Source organism: Macaca nemestrina, chromosome 6, assembly GCF_043159975.1.
Source record: "Macaca nemestrina isolate mMacNem1 chromosome 6, mMacNem.hap1, whole genome shotgun sequence".
Lineage (NCBI taxonomy): Eukaryota > Metazoa > Chordata > Mammalia > Primates > Cercopithecidae > Macaca > Macaca nemestrina.
Window position 1 is genome coordinate 20,792,910 of NC_092130.1, and position 23,587 is coordinate 20,816,496.

Consider the following 23,587-nt stretch of genomic DNA (forward strand, 5'->3'; position numbering starts at 1 on the left):
TGCCACAGGAGCCGGCGTGACTTCTTCGGCCCCTCCTACTTGTGGACTGGAGAACCTTACCCGAGAGCGCCAGTGCGACTTCCCTGGCCCCATACCTGAGGACCGGAGAACCTCGCCCGAGAGTGTGTGCATATTTGCAATAAAAGGCTGCCGCTTTCTTATGTACTTTGGCCTCATGTTTAACTATTTAGCTCTCCCAAATTAAATTAAATTAAATTAAATTAAGACACCATCCACTTAAGATGTGACTTGCTCCTCCTTGCCTTCTACCATGATTGTGAGGCCTCCCCAGCAAAGTCAGTACTGCTAGCTATCCCAGGGAGAAGATCACCTTCATATTTCCAAACCTACTTTTTAGGCTCAACTGCCCCTCAGGCAGCTACCCAACAGCTAACCAAAGGCCTCCCAACTTCACTGACCTCATTCCAACTACTTCCATTCTCTCTTTATTCTATTGTCCTATTTGAGGCCTGGTGTCCTTCAGTCTACTACCCCTAATTAGCAAAATAGCTCTACTCATTTGCATTACTTAAGCAGCATTTTCCTAGAAAGTACTGAAGGTAATATGCTAATCACAAGGACAATCTTTAGATCCCAGAACTGAGGTAAAAGCACTATAAAGTAATTAAACCTCATCTAGTCGGTGGCTCTATTGCTTAAATCCTGCTTTCCAAAGTAAACAAAACAAAACCTACACAGAATGTTATTGCCAGAGGGAGTTCGGGAATCCCCTTCCACAGTCTGTATCATCCCTCCCCACTAACCTCAAATTCTTTTAGCCCAGAGGAGCTCAGTATTCGAAGACCACATAGCTTTTGATAAGCAATAGTCAAGAACTTCAAGTTATCCTCCAAATTTTTAAAACTTCCTCACTAGTTTTACTAGGGCAGTAAAGTGTATTGAGAAGAAGACTGGAGTCCCAGGTCAAAAAGCTTAAATTTTTCTTTTTTTGTTGTTGGTTGAAACAGCCTCACTCTGCCGCTCAGGCTGGAGTGATGTGGTGTGATCTCAACTCACTGCAACCTCCACCTCCTGGGTTCAAGAAATCCTCCTGCCTCACCCTCCTGAGTAGCTGGGACTACCGGAGCATGACACCAGGTGTGGCTAATTTTTGTATTTTCAGTAGAGACAGGGTTTTGCCATGTTGGCCAGGCTGGTCTCAAGCTCCTGACCTAAGGTGATCTGCTCACCTCAGCCTCCCAAAGTGCTGGGATTAAAGGCATGAGCCACCGTGCCTGGCCAAAAATTTTTTGGCCACCGTGCCTTGAATTTTTAGTTTTAAAATTGTACCTTTATTTTAAGCATCATACAAATTTTGTACCATCCCCTATATTTCTGTGTTTTGTGTTGCTTTTAATGAACTCACCCCAATTTTGTGTAAAATTGAAACTCCTGGAGAAAGAATTATGTTTATTTAAAGTTTCTTCTATCCCACTATTTCAATTTGAAAAAGCCAGCACTAGATGGTGTCATTCTTGATAATACCAGCCCATTTTGCACACTTATTTCTAAAAACTAGTACTGAATGGAACTTGGGTCTACTTGCCTAGTGCACAAAAAAGCCAAACAATGACACCAGGATTTGCTGCAAGAGAAAGTGAGGCATTTATTGCAGGGCTTCAAGCAGGAAGAATTAGGCAGCTGATGATTAGGACACAAACTCTCCATTGACTTACAAGGAATGGTTTTTAAAGGTAGGGGCATATTTCAAAAAAGTAGAAGTTACAGGGAAAATTATAGCTCGATACACAGTGGTTATACATTTGTTTGGCCCAAAAAGGGGGAGTATTTTTGTAACCACCCAATGGGTTCACCTTACCCACTGCCTCGACAGAGCCAATTTGTCAAGACAGGGGAACTGCAATAGAGAAAGAGTAATTCATGCAAAGCTGGCTGTGCAGGACACTGGAGTTTTATGATTACTCAAATCAGTATCCTGAACATTTAGGGATGAGAGTTTTTAAGAATAATTTGGTGGGCAAGGGGCAGCCAGAAAGTCAGGAGTGCTGACCGGTTGGGTTGGAGATGAAATCATAGGTAGTCGAAGCTGCACTGAGTCAGTTCCTGGGTGGGGGCCAGAAGATAAGATGAACCAGTTTATCAATCTGGGTGGTACCAGCTGATCCATTGAGTGAAGAATCTGCAAAACATCTCAAACACTGATCTTAGGCTTTATAATAGTGTTATTATTCCCAGGAGCAATTTGGGAGGGGTCAGAATCTGGTAGCCTCAAGCTGCATGACTGCTAAACCATAATTTCTAATCTTTTGGCTAATTTGCTAGTCTTACAAAGGCAGTCTAGCCCCCAAGCAAGAGGGGGATTTGTTTTGGGAAAGGGCTGTTATTGTCTTTGCTCTAAACTATAAACTATAAACCAAATTCCTCCCGAAGTTAGTTCAGCCTATGCCCAGGAATGAAAAAGGACAGCTTGCAAGTTAGAAGGGAGATGGAGTTGGTTAAGTCAGATCTCTTTCACTGTCTCAGTTATAACTTTGCAGTAGTGGTTTCATCTTGAAGCGAGAGCTTACAGGTCATAGGTAGATTCTTTGATTTGCAATTGGTTAAGGAAGCAAGCCTTTGTCTAAAAACTTGGGGTCAGCAGAAAGGAATGTTAAGATTTGGCCTATGGGTGTGACTCTCTCCAGGCTCTGTCATGCCCGTCCCTGTGAAGAGACCACCAAACAGGCTTTGTGTGAGCAATAAAGCTTTTTAATCACCTGGGGGCAGGCAGGCTGAGTCCGAAAAGAGAGCGAAGGGAGATAAGGGTGGGGCCGTTTTATAGGATTTGGGTAGGTAAAGGAAAATTATAGTCAAAGGGGGGTTGTTCTCTTGCAGGCAGGAGTGGGAGTTACAAGGTGCTCAGTGGGGGAGCTTTTTGAGCTGGGATGAGCCAGGAAAAGGAATTTCACAAGGTAATGTCATCGCTTAAGGCAAGGACTGGCCATTTTCACTTCTTTTGTGGTGGAAAGTCATCGGTTAAGGCGGGGCAGGGCCTTTTCACTTCTTTTGTGATTCTTCAGTTACTTCAGGCCATCTGGGTGTATACGTGCAAGTCACAGGGGATGCGATGGCTTGGCTTAGGCTCAGAGGCCTGACAGGCTCCTTAGGGAAAAAAAGAAAAAAAGAGCAAAGAATGGCAATTGGAGTTAAGTCCTCAGCTCCCAATTTTCTGAGATCTACATGAAAGCAGTCAACATTTTGCATCTGGTGGGAGGGTCCAGATTTCTGAAAAACAACTCAAGAATATATGTTAAGATGTTAGCTTTTGTTTCTATAGGAAACCAAACATCGTGTGACTCTAACTTACTTGAATGACTATTGTTTACATTACTATTACCTTCTTGCTTAGTGGATTATTCACTCATTTCCTTCATTGCTGGTTTCAGGGCAAGCTAGGTGCCTAGAATTTCCCTTGAAGGGACTCTCATCTTTCTTTATTTTCATGCTTTGAAGCGGGTGGGGAAATCCAGCAGGTCCCTGTAAGGAGCCCCTGCTTTATCTCACAATCAGTAACACAACAGTCTTTTATCACTGCTGTTTCTATATGTAATTCTTAACTCCCTATTCAATTATAAAATCCTATATGCAGATGTACTGGATGCAAGGTTTAGTCTTCCTAAGACTCCCATCCTTTTTTGGTTTTTTTCTGAGACAGTCTTCTGCACCTTCAACCCATGCCACTTCCACATAGTTATGGTGGAAGCTGTCCTCTTAGTACAACATGGGCCACCTCAGGTCACAGCTGATTGACCTGAGTATCTCCTCCACTTCCATCCACACCATAGTTGATTGGTCCAGGGATAGGCACCTGAATTAGGTCAGACTAATCAGAGAATTTCCATAGGCTTGGAGGACCCAGAATGAGGAAGTCATTTTCTTTCCAATGGTCAAAGTTGAGAGGATACAGTCAGGAAACATTGGTGGACATTTTTCTATCATATGGAGAACGATCCCAACATACAGTAAAAAGCAGATGTGAGATCTAAACAGAGAATACTGCTCTTGCTGGAGTTCTACTTTTAGTTTTCCCAAGGCCCAGCTGTGGCCCTGCCTTTCCCATGAGTTGATATTTTATTCTGGGGCCAATAAATTCTTCCTTTGCTTAAGCAATTTTGACAAGGTGGTCTGTTACTTGCTACAGAAGGAATTAAATGTAATAGTTCTTCAGAAAGCCTGTGGTGCTGAACAAAGATCAGGGGAATTAATAAGTCCTTGTTGATTGCCTGCTTGCCATTTATTGGCTTAAGTCTTGCTGAGAGACACCATCCTGAGAAAATATTGACTGCCATAGACTCCAACCAACAGATAACCCAAGGCAATTCACACTTGCAGTACTTGTGAAATTCAAGACCACTGACCAGCAGGGAGAAAGAAAGTGAACACAAATGAAGAAGCTTCTGTTGGGAGGGCAGACAGAGTAATGGCTTCATCCCAGAATAACACACTGGCAAGGGAAAAAGAGCAGGGAAATCATCTGGGCCAAGGATCAGAAGACCTAAACCTTCATCCTGGCTCTACTGCTGGCTCGGTGTGGGACTTTAGAACAACCATGGAACTTTTCTGGGCTTGTGTTTTCACATCTATGAGTGAGGAAGTTAGAGGAGAAAATTACCAATAAGCTTTTGAGATAGAAAAGCTGAGGCGGCCAGGCACAGTGGCTCACACCTGTAATCCCAGCACTTTGGGAGGCCGGCTGAAGCAGGTGGATCACCTGAGGTCAGGAGTTCACAACCAGCCTGGCCAACATGGCGAAATCCTGTCTCTACTAAAATTACAAAAATTAGACAGGTATGGTGGCGGGTGCCTGTAATCTCAGCTACTCGAGAGGCTGAGGCTGGAGAATTGCTTGAACCTGGGAGGCGGAGGTTGTAGTGAGCCAAGATTGCACCATTGCACTCCAGCCTGGGTGACAGAGCAAGACTCCATTCCAAAAAAAAATGGAAAAGAAAAGCCGAGGCTACCCCTCCTTCCATGTTCTGAATGCTGTGTCCACCTAAAATTCATAGAGTGAAAACTAATCACCAAGGTGATAATATTAGAAGGCAGGGCCTTTGGGAGGTAATTAGGTCACAAGGGTTCTGTCCTTGTGAATGGGATTAGTGCCCTTATTGAAAAGCCCCAGAGAGCTGCTTTGTCCTTCCATCATGTGAGGACACATGGAAGGTGCCACCAACGAGGAACAGACCCTCCCCAAGCATTGAATGTGCTGGTGTCTTAATCTTGGACTTCCCAGCCTCCAGAACGGTAAGCAATAAATTTCTGTTGTTTATAAATTACCCATTCTAAAGTATTTTGTTATAACGGCATCAATGGACTAAGACACTTCCCCTTTACTCATGGGGTGCTCTAACACTCATGCCTTCATCTTAAGGGAGTCGTGGGCTCTCATCACAGTCTCTCTGTGGTGTGCCAGGTCCTGCAGGTAGCAGCCACAGATGCAGATCTACCATCTGGAAACAGTAGAGAAGGTCATTGGGAAGGTCCTTCCTTAAATGGAGTCTTGGACATCACCAGTCTGGACCTGAGACTGTAGGAGAATCTAGGCTTCCAAATCAAGGCAGCAGAGTGACATGCCTGCAGGGACAGAAGACTGTGCCAGGTAGAAACGGGAGCCAAATGGAAAGCAAATGTCTGCTCCTGTTTGGTGTGTGATAATGAGGGCCTAGGAAACCTATATCTTCTGATTAAAAAAACACACACATACACACAAAACCAGAAACTGCATTGTCATATGAAATCTCATTGTTTTAAAATGTCTGAGTGTCTGGCCGGGCGCGGTGGCTCAAGCCTGTAATCCCAGCACTTTGGGAGGCCGAGATGGGCGGATCACGAGGTCAGGAGATCGAGACCATCCTGGCTAACACGGTGAAACCCCGTCTCTACTAAAAAATACAAAAAACTAGCCGGGCGCGGTGGCGGGCGCCTGTAGTCCCAGCTACTCAGGAGGCTGAGGCAGGAGAATGGCGTGAACCCGGGAGGCGGAGCTTGCAGTGAGCTGAGATCCGGCCACTGCACTCCAGCCTGGGCGGCAGAGCGAGACTCCGTCTCAAAAAAAAAAAATAAAATAAAAAATAAAAAAAAATAAAAATAAATAAAATGTCTGAGTGTCAAAAACAAGCAAACAAACCCACTGTGAGGACAAAAACAACACGAAGGTAGCGAAAAAATATTTTTTGACTCAATTTGACCCATGACCTCTGCACAGTATGGTGTATATGTTCAGTTATGACTCTGAGTCCCATAATACTTTATCGTATCAATCCAATAGAGCTGCCGATGTCCCAGTGAGGGCCACTGCATAGTATCAGGATCAACATATTAGGATTGCCTGATTTGTGTAAACTTGAAGTCTACAGCCTGATGGGTGGGAGTAGAAGGGCCAGCATGCACACTGGTCATATCCAGCAGGGTTTACCAAGTATACGAGCCCTGAGTTTCCACAGCTTCATGACACTTGCTTCCACTGCCCTGGCGCTTGAAGGTGCAGTCTCAGACTGGGAACTCTGGACCTCATCCAATATCCCATCCTCAGCACTGTTCTAGGTGGCTTCTGAGTGAGAGAGCATCCAGAACTTCAAGCCACACCCACATGAGCCATCACAATACCCTGTATAAGGATTGGGGTGCTGTGGTCTCTTCTATCCCAAAGGAATGTGTATGTGCCTATGTTGAGGTATATCTTAAGAAAATGTTTGGTTTAATCAGATTAGATAGCTTCATATTGGATAATCTCTTGTTATGTCCAATAATTTTATAATAAATTTGAATCATTTGGAAAGCCCACCACTAGTGGGTTTCCACTTATAATACCAAAGCCATGAAACAAACGTAACATGATCCACTGATGGCCTTAGACTTCCAAACTTAAACAATGTGCCTTCCAAAAATGACCAAGAGGGTATGTTTCTCAACGGACACTGCAATTCCCAGTTCCTTGCTTTTTTTCTTCCTTAGAGGAAATAGAGCTGTGTTCATAAAAGAGAGAGAAAAAGGAATCAGACTTTTTCATAAAAGAGAGAGAAAAAGGAATTCCTTGGCTGCTCCAAGGTCAGAAGACCCAAAGGAGTCCAAAGTCTTTAACCAAAGTCTTTCTTGTGCAGGGAAAGTGGTAGCCTCATAAGGAGACCAAAAAGAAATGAAGCAGAAAGTCAGGCGTGGGGATGCTAGAATTAGGTCACTTATCTATGTTTAATTCTGTTGGCTCTTTATGCAGCTTAACATTTACTTTCCATTTACCTCTCTTCGTTTTGCTGATAAGGAAGTAAAATTAAGACATTTTAAGTGCCTAGAAGGCAAGGATCTTCCAGTCACCATTTTCAATAAACCCCTTGGACACACAGACACATACCTCAAGCTTAGTCCAGTAGAAAAAGATCCAGGATTTTCCCCACCTAAGTCTCCAGTGTTAGAGGCCCCCGGCTCTCATCATCTATTTTGTTGGTTGTCTGGGTGCTTTGTTTTTCGCTTTGTCCTGCCTACAGCCAAGCTGGCACACTGTCACAGTTTCAGTTTGGGAAATGAGGGAGCGTGTGAAAGCGAACTTATGGGAAAGAGCATGTTGGAAGGAATCCTCTGGAAACTTACCCCTGATTCCTAAAGGGGAGCCACTCCTGTCCTCTCCTCTGTGGTCAAGGAACACCCAAGGACATCAGCCTAGGCAGATAGTGAGCTGTACAACCTGCGGTTCCAATATTCTGTTTGAAAAGTGTTCTAGACCCTTCTTCTCAACCCAGGGCTGAAGGCCATCTGAGAGATGTAGGGATGCATCAAACAAAGAAGTAAGGTAGGAGCCTTACAGCTCAGGAGACCCTAAAATTACCTTCACAGCTCGGAGGATGAAAGGGAGCACCATTCATACTCTTGCAAGGACAAGAAGTGTCAACTGACACTGTTCAGTGTGGTCACCTTCTTATGAACCAAGGAGAAGCAGAACTAACTCTGTTTTGGTCTTGGGTCCCTTTGAGAATGGGATAAAATGTATGAACTTTCTCCTTGCACATACTTACCCATATGTACATAATTTTACTTAAAAATTCAGGAGTTCCAGATGCCCCCTTTATCTCATCAATTGATCGCGAGCTGGGGAGCCTTGTATAGTAAAGATAATAATCATGATCTATAAAGCCACTTCTTCCCAAGCTTCCATTAATTAATAGCAGAGAAAAAGTGAAGGCACCAGAATTCTGTGTGTTTCAGGAAAAACCTCTATTCCCATCTCACCCCTAAATATTGTTTGCCTTGACATCATTAGGTCAGTGCTAACTTCTTTATGCCTCTTTTCCCAGTTTTCTTTTATCATTACAAGACACTCAACATTCCCACACCACTCCTTATGTCCCAGATGGCAATCCTCATTCAGCTCAGGGGCAGCAGGAAAATGACCCCTGCCCACTTTGCCATTACCCAGAACTGTTGCCCAGCTTCATTTTTTCCAAAGCACTCAACACCACTTCATATCAGCTGTGTTTTACTTGTTTGACCCCGTTAGACATAAAGGTAGGGATTCCTGTCTGTTTGTGCACTGCTTTTTCATAAGTACGTAAAAATGGTGCTTGACATGTTAACAGGCACTTCATAAATGTTTTTTGAATGAAAACTTGATGAATGGAAAACTAACAGTTATTGAGCTCCTACTACGTGCCAGGTATGCAAGTACTTTTACATATACTGTTTCATTTTATCTTTGCAATAGCCTAATGATGGAAGGACTGTTATTAATTTCATTTTACAGACAAGGAGGCTGAGACTTACAGGGGTTATGGAAGATTCCCAAAGACACAGAGCCAGTGAATGGTGAAGCCATCCAACAGCTGTGCTCTGAAGTACTGAAGTCTTATTGTGGTTTGAAGTCATTACATGAAATATTCTAAGTCATGGGTTATTCTGTATCACAGATGGGACGTCTTGACTTCTGTTTTCTTTCTTTTCCTGAGCTGTTTTCTGTTTTCCTAACAGATTAAGAAATAGACCAGGTGTGGTGGCTCACACCTGTAATCCAGCACTTTGGGAGGCTGAGTAGGGCAGATCACAAGGTCAGGAGATCAAGACCATCCTGGCCAATATGGTGAAACCTCGTCTCTACTAAAAATACAAAAATTAGTTGGGTGTAGTGGCACACACCTGTAGTCCCAGCTACTTGGGAGACTGAGGCAGGAAAATCGCTTGAACTTGGGAGGCAGAGGTTGAAGTGAGCTGAGATTGCGCCACTGTGCTCCAGCCTGGTGACAGAGCAAGACTCTGTCTCAAAAAAAGAAAGAAAGAAGGAAAGAAAGAAGGAAGGAAGGAAGGAAGGAAGGAAGGAAGGAAGGAAGGAAGGAAGGAAGGAAGGAGGGAGGGAGGGAGGGAGGGAGGGAGGGAGGGAGGGAGGGAGGGAAGGAAAGGAAGGAAGGAAGGAAAGGAAGGAAGGAAGGAAGGAAAGAAGGAAGGAAGGAAGGAAGGAAGGGAGGGAGGGAGGGAGGGAGGGACGGAGGAAGGAAGGAAGGAAGAAAGAAAGAAAGCAAGCTAGCTTACCTGTTACCTGTTTCTCACAAACACACACACACATACATACCCCATTTCTTTTCATAGCAAAATTGTAATGAGATTTGGAAGACTGGACCTTGAAATATTTTATTAGAACAAGTATCTCCATGAAACTACACACCATTACTCACTTTCTACCACCCCTGCACAAACAATATCCATTTGATGGCAAGTCAGGTTGAAGAAACCCAGTGGTTGCAATTGAGCATTCACAGCATGTTTGGAATAGAAGCCAAGGAGGCCAGCACACACTCAGAGTGATGCATTGTGCCTGCAAGCCTGCAACAGCACATTCATTTCTCATTCATGGGGAGAATGGGACACTTCTAGAATGGGTCTGGGGCAGGTGACAAGGGTTAGACCGAAAAGCAAGCACGTTGTCAACTTGAGAGGACAGACTCTCTTTCTAAAATAGGGTTCTCACTGCCTCTAAGATGCTGCTGGTGGGGTAGAGACATGAGTGCCTAAATCACCAAGCAGAAAAAAAAAAATAGTGTATGCAAAATCTGCATTAACCTCCACATTCTCATAAATAGCAACCATGTATGTGCTAAGTAGTCATCCCTTGCTTATTTGTATTAGTGAGATTACTGAAGGTTCAAATTGAAATGAGCCCTTTCTCTCTTCCCCAAAGTCCTGGGGGGGCTTCAAAGGCCCACATTAAGATATTAAAAGTTTCTGACAAAATTCACTCATTTGTTATGCATAGACATGCCAATAATTGAGAAAGAAAAGAGGAGAAGAGAAGAGAAAAGAAAACCAGAGCTCTCATTCTCCTGGGGCTGTACCTAGAGTAGAGCAGTTACGCTTTCTAAGGAGCATAACGTTAGGTCATTAGTGCTGAATCACAGCGAGAGCTGCCCTGCTGCTGAGTCATCCACAAGACTGGAGATGCAGAAGTAGATGCCCCAAAGCATCTTAGCTACATCGAGTCTGATGACAGCATTTTTTCAGTAGGACCTCAGAAGTTGTGTGTCTCTCACTGGTCCTAGAATCTGGGATGCTGTCTTAAGTGCAGATTCCTAGGTCTCTTCCTGTGTTTAAGAAATTAGAATCTCTGAGAGCGGGGCCCAGGAATGTGCATATTCACAATCTCCCCAGGAGATTCTGATGCTCACCTTCATTTGATCCCTGGCCTGTGATCACTGCTCTAGATCTCTAGGCCTACAATTGAGATTAAACGATTCAACTTGTTACTCTATATTCTTTTCACTTTGATGATTTTTCTCACTGTGCTAGTTTAAAACCATCCATTTAGGAGTTCGTAGAGAATTTATTAAGAGCTTGGGATTTACAAATTAAAAAAAAAAAGGTCAAAATCTGCACTTAGTATTTACAACAACCTTGGACAAGTTACTTAGTTATTTAAGCCTCAGGCAAGTCGTGTTAGATGTGGAGTGATACTTACCTCTTGGTGTTGTTGAAGGAATTAAATGTGATAAAGCCTGTTAGTCCAGTGACTGGCATGAAATAGGATAATGACGAGGTGGCAGTGGTGGTGACAGAGAGGCCCAGAGCTGGGCTGAGGGGGGCTGACAGATTCATGAGGAGTCCTGGTCTTTAAAATCTGAGAACTTGGCAAAATAAGGTAAGAAAAGGGATGAGTAAGTTCACGTGAGGATGTTTGTGAGGGACAAAGAAAGCACCCCAGCTTCAGCAGCTCCACAAAATATACCCCTTACAACAAATCCAGCTGCTATCTGTTTGTAAATAAAGTTTTGTTAGCACACAGCCACACCTATTTGATTATATATGGTCTATGGCTACTTTTAAGCTACAATGGCCGGGTTGAGTTGCAAGAGAGATCGTCTGGCCTACAGAGCCTAAAATATTTATTAGTTGGTCCTTTTCAAAAAAAAAAGTCTGTCAATCCATACTCTTAGTGAACTGCCAAGAGGGACTTTTATTTTACACAGGAAGAGGGGCCCAAGAGAAGAAACGGAATCATGAGGAAGACAAAGGTGCCAGCTATGCTGTCTTGTGCTGCCCAGCAACACTCTGCATACACACACCCACACTCACAATACACCCCTCCATCACAACCCCCACATGCCCAGGAGACTCCAAGGATTTGTCCAGTGTTCTCCTTCTGAGGGTTTCTCAGGACACCCATCTTCTAGCCTGGCCAAGGGGAAGGTGAAAGCCACTACACTTAAACCCAAGCCTGGCCCTGCCACTAGCCAGCTCTGCAACCCTGGGCAAGTCATTTTATCTTTCTGAGCTTCAAGATCCTCATTTGTAAAATGAGGAGTTTGGAGTTGTTTGAGCCATTTACTAATGCTACACATAGCCTAAGTTTAGGCCTCCGCTGCAGGGGTTATCTGTCTCAGTGTGTCTGTCAGAAATCAAGGACTAGAGAGGTAAGAAGTTGATTACTGGATATCTCTTGGTCCCTTTCCACATCAAGTTTCAAGCTTATACACTGGGAGTGGCATCCTTAATCTCTACCTGTTTTGGACCTAGTGGCCAATAAATGAATGTTGATTTATATTATAAACTGAATTATGTCCCCTACGAGCCCCCCAGCAAAATACATATCTCGAAGCCCTAACCCCTAATGTGGTGGTATTTGGAGACAGGACTTTTAGGGAGGTAAGGTTAAATGAGGTTATAAGGGTGGTGTCCTAATTTGATGGAATTACAAGAACAGGATGCACTAGAGAGCCTTCTCTTTCTGTGAGAGCCATGGCAGAAAAAAGGGAGAAAGTGACCATCTACACCTCAGGAAGAGGGGCCACAGCAGAAACTGAACATGCTGAACCTTGATCTCAGACTTTCAGCCTCCAGAACTGTGAGAAAACAAATTTCTGTTGTTTAAGCCACCCAACCTCTGGTATTCTGTTATGACAACCTGAGAAGATTAATACAATTAGATTCCAGGTGGGGTGACTTTGTAAGAGATAACATTTGCACAATCCTGCTCAAAGGGCTTCTTCTGCAGATGAGGATTAGGAAGAAGTAGTGGCAGAGACTGAATATCATTATGGCCACCTGAACCTTTCCATCTCATGTAATCTTTCTTTCACTTGAAGGTTTGTGTTTTTAAGTGAGAAACAGGAAAAAAAAAATTGACCTTGAAATCAAGAGGAATGCATTCTGATCCCGGCTCAATGGTATTGTGCAATTCAAGTCTAGCTTGAGAGTTTGGGGGTTGATCAAATCTGTGGTCAAAAACCTGATTTACTTTTAGCTGTGTTACCTTGGTCAAGTTACTCAACCTTTCTGATGGACAGTTGCCTTATCTACAAAATGAGAATAATATCAGTAATTTACCAGGTCATCGTGAGGATCAGATGCAGTAGGTCATGTAAAGAATCTAGCTCATAATGCCATGCAATCTAATAAATGTAGCATGTGAGAAGGCAGTTGTGCTAGTTATCTTTTGCTTTGTAACAAATTACCCTAAAACTTAGTGACTTAAAACATAACTTAGTGACTTAAAACAAAAACTTACTATTTTACAGTTTCTTTGGGCCAAGAATCTACGCATGGCTTAGTTCACTGCCTCTGGTTCTAAGGTTTCTGACAAGGCTACAACTAATGTATTGGTCAGGGCAACAATCTCACTCGAAGTCTTGACTGGGGGAGGATCTATTTACTCACATGGTTGTTGGCAGGATTTGGTTTCTTGCTGTATTGAGGGCCTCATTGTCCTGTTGGCTCTCTCATATTCCTAGCCATGTTGCATTCTCCATAGAGCAGTTCAAAACATGGCAGCAAACTTCCCAGAAAACTAATAAAAGAGAAAGAACGTTCAAGATGGAAGCTATAGTTTTTTTTGTAATTGAACTTGACAGTGATATCCTATGACCTTATACCACATTCTATTTATTAGAAATCAGTCACTAGGTCTAGCACATACTCAAGGGGATTGGCATTCCCAAGGGTGTTACCAAGGGCATGAAGACCAGGAGGTGGGGATCCCTGAAGGTCATCTTAGAGGCTGCTGACCACAGCAGCGTAAAGTGTGAAGAACAGTAAAAACATGCTCTGGAATAAGATTATACCCAATCCTCCTTATGAATGGAATTTCTCTACATGCTAAAATTTATTTGTAACTTTAAAATCAATACTCAGGCACATTTGTCGTCACTTGCAGGTATTCTTACAGCAGCAAAAAACTTGGGTCACTCAACACTCAACACAAGCATTCCTAGCTGAGGTGGGACAACAAAGTGATACTCTGCTTTTTCATTTCAGCTCTCAGTCTGAGAACAAGTGTCTCTTTTGTGGTCTATTTAGTGCCCCATTTTTTCCCATTTTTATGCTTTATGATGGTGATTTTGCTGTTTCAAATGGTCCCAAAGCATAGTGCTAAAGTGATCCTAAGTAGAAGGCTGCTGTGTGCCTTACAGACAAAATATATGCATAAGGGAAGCATCATTTGGGCGTGGGTCACAGTGCTGTTGTTATAAGTTCAATGTTAATGAATCAAATGTGTATATTGAATAAGATATCTTTAAACAAAACATCATTAAAACAAGGTTAAATATTGATCAGAAGCTCAAAGGAATCTCACCCTGTATTTCCTGTAGGAGCAACTGTTTAGTATTTGCTAATTCGGTGCTCACAGCCACTTTATAGAACATAACCTTCACAGATAAGGAGAATTCACTGTATTTGGGTAAAATCAACTCCACCACTTTCCCAGCTGTGCCATCCTGGGAGAGCTTCTTAACCTCTCTGTGTTTTATCTTCATTAAGAGAAAAATAGGGATACCATGGGACCTGCAGCCAAGGGCTTTGGGGAGGATAAACTGTGATGTTCCTGGTACAGCAACTGGCACACAGTAAATGCTTGATAAATAGGAGATATTATTATAACTATTATTGTCTGAGTTCAGTTTCTTTATGATCATAGCAAATTTTCTGGAAGTATGCTTTCTTCTATTCTGGGACAGTATCTGGTGCAGAACAGGCACTCATGAAAGACATATTAAATGAAATAAGAATTCTCTGATCATATTAGGTGGAAGATCTAAAGCTGGAAGAAAGCAAGTTCCTCTGTTCCTGGTCTCTGGGTTTGATATTACCACTGTGGCCGGCAGGGCTGGGAGTGTGTGAAACATTATAAAAACTCTCTCATTAGAACCCACATCAAGACACTAAATCCATAGTATTGACAGACTGTTGACTCACCTCCCCCAGGAACCCAGAGAATGCCCAGCAGATGGAAATGTACCCAAGACAAGGAAGCCGTGGTATTTTCCCCATGTCACCAGGCGTGAAGCCAGAAGTGGATTTGGCAGTAGTATACAATGGGATTAATCATCTGTAAATAAATCACCTACGTTGTCATGGAGATGATTTTTTCATCTCTAAATGCCAAGTCATCACCATAAGAACTGAGGTGTGACATCCGTACGGCCTCTGGGCTTGGTATCTGACCTTGCTTTTGCAAGTTGCTCTTCAAGCTGTCTTTCCTCAAACTGGAAAGCATTTGGGAGCTGTCCACTACAGACTATCTCAGGGAGAGTGTGTAGGTGGATTCCAGGGGCTACAACCATTAGTCCTCTCTTAGGAAGCCAGAAGTTATTCAGGAGGGTTATTGGGGGCACAGCTAAAGGAGGGTGTTCATTATATCCTGTTTCTTCAGGGCATCCTGATGAAGCTGTGTGACTCAGAACCAGTTAATTTCTCCGAGATTTAGTTGTCCTCGTCTGTGAAATAGCACCTATTTTGCAAAGCCTATGGAAACTCACCCAGATGAAGGAGAAACTTAAGTGTATTCTTGGTGGACTCGTATCACCACCTAACTCTTCTTCTCAGGGTTTAGTAATAGCTACTAACAATAGCTAACTTTAATTGAGCACTTATAATGTCCCAGACGTTATCTCATCTACTCTTCCCTTAACAAGATTATTATTTCCATTGTACAGATGAAGGAACTGAGACACAGAGATGTGAAGTGACGTTTCCAAAGTCACATAGCTAACAAGTGGGGAAGCGGGAATTTATCCCCAGTTCATCTAACTCCAGAGTCTGTGCTAACATCTAACAGCTTACCTTGAAGATATCTGTATTTTAACAAGGGCATCTTGGAGACAACAAGATGCATGCTGGAAGTTTCAGGTGGAACATTCAGCTAGTGAGAAAGACATCTGCAGAAGACAGGCCATGCAGCACGCCTTACCCATGATTATCTTCCTCTACTTGAGAGCTGACTGCCTAAAGCAGGATTGGAAAATTAAACTCACTCATTATTTCTTCCTTCTTAAAAAAGAGCTGTGATTAATTTGGTGTATTAAGCTGTGATTAACTCTGAGACCCTAAAGTCTGAAGTGCTTGAAGGGGGCTGAAGTGCAGAGGGCAGAAGGCCCCCAAATTCCACAGATCCTCTCCCATTCCCCAGTTTCACTTTTGAGCATCTGCTGGGCCTTGTCACTACTCTTCCCAACAATTTCTGAGCTAGCTATAAAAAACTCCCATTTTACAGACAAGAAAGTGAAGGCAGAGCAGTTACATGACCTAACGAGATAGAAAACAAGTAATAGATAGAACTGGGATTCATATCCAAGGCTGCCTGGCTTCAACATCACACCTCCCTTTCCCTACATGGTCACACCAGAAGGCTTACCTGATGCTGCAAACCTATGCCTCGTGCCAAAAGGCTTCATGAGTCTGGCTGCTACTAGGTGGCAGCTGCAACTTTGGAGTATGGAGTATGGATGTGGAGTTGGCAGGTGATGGGTGTGCCACAAAAAACAAAATCCTCTTTGGAGACAGAGAGAAGATGTGGCCTGAAACACCAGCTCACATATATTAGGGGCTTAATGTGACTTGGGTTGTAAGTTACCTTTTATCACACCAAGGAGAGATGGAACTCGAAAAGTTCTTGTGCCAGAATTCATACCTTGGATGTCAACCACAGTTTTGAAGAATGTTTCTTATTCATCTCAGAAAGGTCAACTTACAGGCCAGTACCACAAAAATCCCTTCAAACATGGAATATCTTTCAAGCATTAATAACTTGAGCTGGAAGCAATAGAGTTTTTTTGTTTTGTTTTGTTTTAAAGACATAGGACAGATTCTGACACCCAACCCTAGGGCAATTTGGTGCCTATTGAACCAAAAATGGCTGTAGCAGCACACACTGGTGCGAGTATAAATTGAAATAACATTGTGGAGGACAATTTAGCAATATGGATCAAAGAGATTAAAAATGTGAGCTGTCTTTGTCCAGCCATTCTGCTTTTAGGATTGCAGTCTAAGGAAACAATGAGATATATGCACAAATGAATTCATCATAGCATTATTTTTATTTTATTTTATTTTTCCATAAGTTACTGGGGTACAGGTGGTATTTAGTTACATGAGTAAGTTCTTTAGTGGCGATTTGTGAGATCTTGGTGCCCCCATCACCACAGCAGTATACACGGCACCATATTTGTAGTCTTTTGTCCCTTGCTCCCCTCCCACCCTTTCCCCGAAGTCCCCAAAGTCCATTGTATCATTCTTATGCCTTTGCATCCTCAGAGCTTAGCTCCCACATATCAGTGAGAACATACGATGTTTGCTTTGCCATTCCTGAGTTACTTCACTTAGAATAATAGTCTCCAATCTCATCCAGGTCACTGCAAATGCTGTCAATTCATTTCTTTTTATGGCTGCATAGTATTCCATTGTGTATATATGTATATATATGTTTATATATGTGTGTGTGTGTGTGTGTGTGTGTGTGTGTATAGTCTAGTCTCAGCTTCAGAGTTTTTCTTTTAGTTTTTCTTTATATATATATACACACACACACCACAGTTTCTTTATCCACTCATTGACTGATGGGCATGTGGGTTGCTTCCACGATTTTGCTATTGTGAATTGTGCCACTATAAACAAGCCTGTGCAAGTGTCTTTTTTGAATAACGACTTCTTTTCCTCTGAGTAGATACCCAGTACTGGGATTGCTAGATCAAACGGTAGTTCTACTTTTAGTTCTTTAAGGAATCTCCACAGTGTTTTCCATACTGGCTGTGCTAGTTCACATTTCCACCAGCAGTGTAGAAGTGTTCCCTGTTCACCGCCTCCACTCCAAAATCTACTGTTTTTTTGGTTTTTTTATTATGGTTATTCTTGCAGGAGTAAGGTGGTATTGCATTGTGGTTTTGATTTGCATTTCCCTGATCATCAGTGATTTTGAGCATTTTTTTTCATATTTTTTGGCCATTTGTATATCTTCTTTCGAGAATTGTCTATTCATGTGCTTAGTCCACTTTTTGATGGGATTGTTTATTTTTTCTTACTGATTTGTTTGAGTTCGTTGTAGATTCTGGATATTAGTTCTCTGTCAGATGTATAGATTGTGAATATTTCTCTCACTCTGTGGCTTGTCTGTCTACTCTGCTGACTGTTCCTTTTGCTGCATCGCAGCATTATTTTGAAAAGAAAAATAATAGGAACAATCTACATGTCCATTAATAGGGGATTTATCATATTACCCATTGTGATTACATTAGACAGGCGCTAAAAGCTCCTGACTTTCCCTCTCAATCTTGCTTCTCCTCCATGGCTCCCCATTTGGTTGATGACACCCTCATCCATGCAGGTGCACCAGGCAGAAACCTGGGTGTTCCTGAACACCTCTCTATCCTTACTTCCCCTCCCAATCAGCCATCAAGTCCTGTCTGATACAAATGCTAAAGAGATCTCAAATCTGTTTCTTTTTTCCTGTGTCCACTTGGCACATCCTGAGTCCAAACCATCAACATCTGTCTCCTGGATACTCTTAGGTGCCCAATATCCACCCAGAGTCCCCAGTTCTAATCTCTACATGCTTCTGTAGCTAGAGTTCTTTTAAAAGAAAAATCTGATGATGTCTTCCTTGCTTTCCTCTCAAAGCCTTTCCATTGTACTTGTGATAAAAGAATTCCACCATACGCCCCGCCACAAAACCCCATAGCAGGGGTCAGCAAAGTTTTCTGGAAAGGGCCAGATAGTAAATATTTTAAGCATTATGGACCCTGCAGTCTCTGTAACAACTATTCATCCCTGACAGTGTGGTGTGAAAACAACTACAGACATTATATAAATGAGTGGGTGTGGCTCTGTTCCAATAAAACTTTATTCACAAAAATAGGTGGGGTGCTAGATTTGGCCCCTGGGCTATTGTTTGTCAACACTTGTCTTGTAGGATCTGGCTCCTATTTTTCTTTCTAATTTCCACAAAGCCATTTCACCCCCATCTAGTCATTGTCTCCTCATCAGGACCTCAGGCAAGCTGTTCCCTCCATCGGCAATTTTCCTTTCTATTCCCAGCCTGCCCCTACTCTACCCGTCTAGGACCAACACATTCACCCCTGGCCAGCAGTTTCTCACTAGTCTAGTCTCAGCTTCAGAGTTTTTCTTTTAGGTGCACTCCCTACATCCAGGCTAGGTTAGGATGCCCCATTCTTCCCAAAGACTTAGTGCTTGTTCTTTGCGGAGCTTGTCAAATTTGAGATTAAATAATTCTTAATGCAGTTGTGTGTTTATATGTCACTTCTGCTAGACCCAAAGTTCTATAAGGAATTATGCCAATTATTGATCACAACTATATTCTTAGTGCCTGGTATGGTGCCTGACACATACAAAATGCATTAAATATTTGTGGAAATGTTGACCGAATAAATGATCACAAAACTAGAAAGAAATGGGTCTGTACAGATATAATGAAATATTAGGAGATACATGTATAGGTGATTTTTATTTTTTTCTTATACTTTCTTCCATTTCTCAAATGTTTCACAAAAAGTGTATATTATTAGTCTACTCAGAAAAATAATTAATGAATGGAGAGAAAGAGAGAGAGAGAGAGAGACAGAAAGCCCTGCTTCTGTGTTCAAATAACCAGTGAAACAAGCCCATTTTTGGCACACCCTACATGTTGAACCATCACTTTTCTCTGCTTGTCCAGAGCTGCCTAATAAGCTCCTCTACTTCCCTTCATATTGCCTTTACCTGGTCATTTTTCATTTTCTATAAGTCACTTCCTCAGATCCCAGAGCATCTGTGTATCTGGGTACTGACTTGAGTTGAGCCACTGATTCCAATTCCTGTGGCAGATGGGCACTAGTGTACATATACCCACACAGCCTAATTGGCCATCTAGGGCTTTCCAATGCCAAGTTTAGGAAGGGGTTAAGAGATTAACTGCTGCCATGTGAAATGACATGCACCCGTAGTTTCGCAATGCAGAAGCTGTCCGTGCAGATGGGAAGTGGTACAGCTAACTTATTTATTTTACTCACCAGTAGCTCAGCTTCCAACATCTGGTCATTTCCATGCTAGGCTGGTCTCCAAGTGGTACATGGGGGCAGCAGGCCACATGGCGACCATGTTCCAATGTACTCATCCGATAATTCCCTCCGCATTCAAGAGGAAGCCAATGAAGATAAGACTAATTATTATCTCCAAATAGAGATAGCATTTTGGTCATCTTCCAAAAAAATCTATGTGGGTAGAATAAGGGGGAAGTCAATAATTGACAAAAATGTGTGGGTTATGTAATGGATTATGGGCCTACAAAGAAGTAAGATCTATCTCTAACTGATTCTTTGAAGTTCCAGATTAGATGCATATTCAACATAATCACATAGAAAAATAAGCAACAACACAAGGTAAGATAAATAGCAGCTGTAATTGTCAAACAAGTGATAGTGACAGTAAGTGACATGGCAGTCACACTCCTTCCAGTTCCGTGAAAGTCAAGGCCATTACTTCACATTCTTAAATTTCATGGCATATCAGAGTGTCATTGGCTATAAGTAACAGAAAATCCTGACTTAAGTAACAAAGCAAGTATCATTTCATATTTCAGAAGTCCAGAAGTAGGGCAGGGGTTGGTAACTTAGCAACTCACAAAGTTATCCTGAATCCTGCTTTTTCCATCTCTTCACTTGGCCATCCATGATTGTTTCAACCTCATACTTGGAATTAAAATAGCTGCAGCAATTATAGGCATGACATTCCTTTCTTATGGTTTTCTGTTTGGAATGAGGAAACTCTTTTTGGAAATCCTCCAGCAGACTCCCCTAATGTTTCATTGGCTGGAGTTGGATCATTTGACCCATGAGCCAATCTCTAGCAAAGGGAAAAGAAGACCCTTGGACAAATTAGACTCACTAGTAGAGCTGGGTGTAGGGTCAGCTTCTCCTGAAGTATGTGGTTACATGGGAGATGGCTTTTGCTAGGAAGGAAAGAAAATTAATTCTAAGCAAACAACCAGTACTGTTTACCACTCATGGATAATTTCAAGGTAAGAAATATTTTACACCTGCAGAATCTGGTATTGCAATGACCTTTCCAGCTTCATCTCTCACTGTGTAAGTCCGCATCACACACCCTAGACTAAGCAGACTGTAATTCTCTCAGTTCTTCGAGAGCAATGTGCTTTCTGAAACCACTCTGGAATGAATTATTTCTGTTTCTCAACATTAGGCTAATCATACATTGCTGTTTGCCCAGAATCATACTGGTTTACACTGGTTATCTTGGCATTATTACTAATAGTGACCCTTTTTCATAAGCCTTCCAATTTGGATAAGAACATGAAAAATATCTAGGAAAGAGAAGGGAAGTGTTTGGGGATTGGTTGTGGAGAGTCAAGGAGAGAAAGGAGTTTACAATGACTCTCAGGCATCTGATTTGGGAGGTTGGGTAGATAGAAATAGAAGTCATCAGAACAGGGAATCAAGGAGGGGAGATTGTTTTAGGGGATACGTTAATGAGTTAAATTTTGGACTTAGGACGTAGCTGGGTACAGATGACCAGGTAAACGTTAACTATGTAAGTTCAGAATGCAAGAGAGAAAGACATCATCTGGTGATAGAAATGTGTGAAATAGTATCACCCTGTAATCCCAGCACTTTGGGAGGCCGAGGTGGGTGGATCACTTGAGGTCAGGAGTTTGAGACCAGCCTGTCCAACAGGGTGAAACCCTGTCTCTACTAAAAATACAAAAATTAGCTGGGTGTGGTGGCCTGTGCCTGTAGTCCCCCCTGCTTGGGAGACTGAGGCATGAGAATCACTTGAACCTGGGTGGCGGAGGCTGCAGTGAGCTGAGATTGTACCACTGCACTCTGGGCAACAGAACAAGAATCTGTCTCAAAAATAAAAATAAAAAATTCTATATGTAAAATAGCATCTAGATACCTGAAGAAATAGTATCTAGATACCTGAAGTCATGAATATGAAAGAGATGACCCAGAAGAAATGTGGAATTAGAATGTGCCCATGGTAAGAGTCTGGTAAGGCCAACATTTAGAAGTTGTGCAAATTGAGGGGAAGCAGCAATGGAGACTGGGAAAAACTGACCAGAGAGAAAATTGGGAAATCAGGAGAGTAGGGGCATGGAAGCCCAGGAAAATGGGAATTTCAAGGGGAAAGGAATGGTTGGTAAAGTCCCTAGTGTTACAGAGAGCTCAGATTAGGTAAAGATCAAAAAGAGTTTATTGACATCAGGAATTCATTGGCTACCTTTCCTGGAGCATTCAGAGAACAGCATAGAATTACATCATTTTAGTATGAAAGATGACATCATTAATGACCTAGTTTTTTTATGAGAAAATACTCTTTTCATAAGGTTAGTTAAGATTTAGTGGCAGAGCCTAGACTGAAACTGCCAACACTTGACTCATCATTCATGGAATTAGACTATCACGTTGTGTTGTCCCTTTCTGTGTGCTGAAACTGTGGAGACTGGTGAAAGTGGGAAGCATGCAGGATCAACACAAATCAGTCTCCAACAATCTGGACTAACATAGTGACTTCCTCTTCTCCCCATCTCCACTACTGCTGCCTTGACTGCAGCCACGATCACAACACTCCTGGACTGCTGCAGTCGCCTCCTAACTGATCTCCCTACTACCTCCAGTCCATGTTGTTCACATCAGCAAATGCATCATAGTACTTCTCTGCTTAAAATGCTTCAAGGATGTATATTCTTAAAGTATAATAAAAAAATGTAATGGTGCTAATATTAACCCAGTGGAATTGTTGTGAAGATTAAATAAAATAAAAATTTTAAAGAAAAAAAAATGTTTCAAGGAAGCACTAAGGCAGTTCAAAGGGAGAAAGGAGCTGGCTCAGAAACAACTGGATAAACATCAGAAAAAAAAATAATAATAATTAACCACTATAATGGCCAAAAATATAATTCAAAATGAATCATAAATCCAAACATAAAAATGAAAAGTGTGCTGTTTCTATTTTAAAAAGTCAAGAAAGTCACTCACAACCTTAGGAAAGGCAAAACAAAAAGCATTAATGGTTAAAGAAAAAAATCAAATGGACTTCATCAAAATTAAAAGCTTAATGTTCATCAGAAAACACAATTAAGAAAATGGAAGAGGCTGTGCATGGTGGTTCATGCCTGTAATCCCAGCACTTTGGGAGGCCGAGGCTGGAGAATCATGAGCTCAGGAGGTTGAGACCAGCCTGGCCAACATGGTGAAACCCCGTCTCTACTAAAAATACAAGAATTAGCCAGGCATAGTGACTCAGGCCTGTAATTCCAGCTGCTCGAGAGGCTGAGGCAAGAGAATCACTTAAACTCAGAAGTTGGGCGTTGCAGTGAGCCAAGATTGCACCACTGCACTCTAGCCTGAGCAACAGAGCAAGATTCTGTCTTAGAAAAAAAAAGGAAGAAAAAGTCTTAGAGAGGGGGAAAATATTTATATATATATATACATTCCAGAATATATAAAATCATTTTACAAATCAATAATTAAAAGACCAAAACCTCAATTAAAGAAACTTTACAAAACACACCACTAAATAAGACATATGTAAGGACAGAAAGCAAATGAAAAGGTGCTCTAAGTCATTAATTATCAAGGAAAGACAAATTAACATTTCATGAGATATTATCACATACCCATTAGGATGGCTAAAATTAGAAAGGACAGACAATCCAAATGTTGACAGGAGCTTTGGAAACAACCGGAACTCTAATACATTGCTGTTTGGAGGATAAAATGGCACATCTACTTTGGAATTCTGTGGGAAGGTTTTTATAAATATGCACCTATCAAAAAAAATTAGAAGACTATACCATATAATTTCAAGACTTACTATTGTAATCAAACAGTGT

The 23,587-nt window shown here is 42.0% G+C and overlaps 1 long non-coding RNA gene across 1 annotated transcript; it reads right to left on the reverse strand.

The window, feature by feature from the left end:
* Positions 1 to 1,607: 1,607 nt before the first annotated feature.
* On the reverse strand, positions 1,608 to 23,139 carry LOC139363717 (uncharacterized). Its single transcript, XR_011624515.1, has 6 exons — positions 20,357 to 23,139; positions 19,746 to 19,946; positions 15,529 to 15,690; positions 13,126 to 13,243; positions 10,931 to 11,096; positions 1,608 to 3,102 (listed from the first exon to the last, which is right to left on the reverse strand). It is a non-coding gene; the product is annotated as an uncharacterized lncRNA (long non-coding RNA).
* Positions 23,140 to 23,587: the final 448 nt, after the last annotated feature.